Source organism: Sinohyriopsis cumingii, chromosome 14 (genome assembly GCF_028554795.1).
Source record: "Sinohyriopsis cumingii isolate HCF-2022 chromosome 14, ASM2855479v2, whole genome shotgun sequence".
Classification (NCBI taxonomy): domain Eukaryota; kingdom Metazoa; phylum Mollusca; class Bivalvia; order Unionida; family Unionidae; genus Sinohyriopsis; species Sinohyriopsis cumingii.
The window spans coordinates 2,456,075-2,459,158 of NC_142974.1; positions in this window are offsets into that span (position 1 = coordinate 2,456,075).

Here is a 3,084-nt window from a genome sequence, read left to right on the forward strand (position 1 = left end):
ATCTGATCGATCTGATAACTACCTGTTGGTAATCCAACGAAGTTCCAATCAGGAGTGTCCTCAGTACCATCGGTACTAGGTTTATTTTTATTAGCGAAAACAAACAAATTATTCGATGATAAACCGCCAAATGATTTTGACCTGATATTGGGCCAGCTATAATAAACTCGTAATTGTGATAACGCGATTTCGTCGACGGGAATTGCTACTGGAAAATTAATGTTAAATTCTGGTTTAGTCGAGCTCGCCGAGATCATTGTTGTTCTGCGCGGATTTGTATTTGTCACAATCTGTTGTAGCTCAGACATTATTAATATTTGTAGCTTTAATATCGGCTTGATTATAAATTTTTATCATCGCGGAAAACTCAAAATCAGATATATTCCCGTCATTGAGACTTTCCGACAACAGCGATGATAATTTCGTGTACGCGATTGTTGCCGTGTGTAATTTAAGCACATACGAGGATAATTTTTCATTCGTGCACGAGGATATTTTTTTGCGATAATATTGAGAACACCTGCGATTGTCGTAGTTGCACAAACACAAATTGTAACAGCGACCGGCGCCATCATTGTTACCGCGGATAATAATATTCCAGCGCCAGCAACTGTGGCTGATACCGAATAAACAACTACAAAATCCTATTTTGTAATTATCATCTACGTAAACGGTACCGTCAGTAACTTTTAAAATTTCACCAGTAACTTCGATAAATGCCTCAGATGGAAGAAAATATCTGGTTGTATCATGAACCTGAATTTCAACACGACTGGCACTATTTGGCGTCACTGCGTCGTATGAAAAATATTGATAATCGCGCACCGACGTATCTTTGCTTATAGGTTCATCCATGTCAAATGCTTCATTAGATGTCCGTGCAAACATTTTTATAATAAAGATTATCTTCTAAAACGAAGACCACTTCCTGATATCGCGCTAGTATTTATTATTTGATCGATTTCTTGATTTGTTAATTTATTGGCTTCCTGATTGATTAATTTACTTGTTTCCTGATTGACTAATTCTGTTAGTTTTTGATTTGCCGCGCCATTTATTATTTTACTAACGTCGCTAGGCATCACCGCGGTACTAGGTAATTCAACCGGTTGTTTTTTTCTGCGTACTAAATTCAATATTTTACCCTTGACGGTGCCAAAAGCTTTACTAGCAATATCACGGCGGCTTTATCGCGAACAAAACCCATAGCTTTCATTGATAATTGTTTTGCAACAGATCCAGCTTTAGGAGCTTTTCCCGTGATTAATCCTTTAACAGCGTCATCAAGTCCGTTACCGTGAGTAAATTTGTACATAGGCAACCGAGCATTCACTACTCGAACTTGCACAGGTCTACGATGATGTTTGTGAACGATCATTTTATTTAATTAATTGTTTATTTAACAACTAATCGCTATAATTGTCAACGATTTCATCGACGAGATTTCTGTAAACGTGAACATCTATGATACCACCGCGAAATAATCGCTGACAAATATCGGCTGCCTCGTTAATTAAATCTGGTGAATTATTTCCAGCTCGCTTACTCCCAATAAGAACTTCTAGCCGAGATACGTCGTTAACAACACTATCGGGGCAGACAGAATTATAACCGCTACCGGTGACAGGTGGAGGGGAAAATTCCTCTTCTTGAGTTTCCTTTCTCATTTGATATATATATTTTCTAAAACTTTTATATGTTGGGTCATCAAGATTAACTCGGTCATTTTTATGAGCGAAATATAACGCAGGAATCCAGTCATCTTCGGTAACAGTATTAATATTTCTTTTTACCAGATATTTGTGTTTATCTTTGTAATCGAACGTAGCAATACGAGCTAATTCTTCTTCATCTTTAATTTTACTAAGAGTTTCTCTATTAAACATAGTCACAGTCAAAAGACCTTGAAACGTCGATTTATCTTGTGGCACATCAAAAGGTTCTTCCGTTTCTTGAAATGTTTCCTCCTCTCAAGTTAATTTTTCCCGATTAACCTCTTCAATAAATTTTATATAATCTGGATCATCAATATCAGGTTTTTTATTTTTATAGAAAGTAAAATATAATGCATAATTCCACTTATCTGGATCTACGCGTTTAACATATTCTGGTAATAGATATTTATCTCGCTTATCGTAATCGTGTGCGGCAAGTTCAATTACTCTATCACGATCTTTAAGCAATTTTATTTTATCTTTCTCAAATATCTCATATGGTAAAGGTTGTCTTTGTGGTACAGGTTTTTCTTCAATTTCTTCTTCTCCTTTTCTATTATATCCTCGCATAAAAGCAGTATAATCGCCAGCTTTTTTAATCGAGTGATACCTAACCTCGCTTTGTACATCCAATCAGCAAATATGTGTCGATTATTAACAGCAACATCAGAATTTAAAAATCTTTGTCTATCCGCAAAAGATTTATAAGCAAAATTACCAAATTCTTCAAAATCTCTTGGATTATTAAGTGGTAATTCGTGCATTCTAGTTAATCCCCATAGACTAAATTTTTTGTCCTTAATTTCAGGTTGTGGTTGAGCTACAGGTTCGGGTGTAGGTGCAGGCTGCGGTCGAGTTTGTTTTTCAATTTGTTCTAACATCGGAAGAATACCGCGTTTTCTTACATCAGGATCTTTAACATCTCCGAGCATAACTTTTTCTGTGGTTTCAGTGATAGGTTTAAATAACAACCCAGTTGACTCAGTAAATCCTAATTTTGCGTCTTCATATGCACGTATTTTTCTCTTAACAGATTCTTTTTTTTTTTTTGCTGCTAATCGTTCTCGTGCTAATCTAGCAGAATGTGGTTCTCCGATACATGTCATTATTTATATACTAATAATTTTAATTTATGATGATAAAAAAATTACGGATCGGTCTCGACCAAATATTTTAAATTTTTATTATTTTCGCCATCGATGTGTCACTGATACACATACGATGTCATATATGTCTGCTCGATCAAAAGTAACACCCCGTAGCAGCCTTTAAATTTGAAAGTAAAGGTTTCTAAAAATAATTATTTCGTAGGAGCTTTTAAATTTGGAAACAAACCTGGTCTGTTCGGCCCCACTGCTGCTCGCTGTCA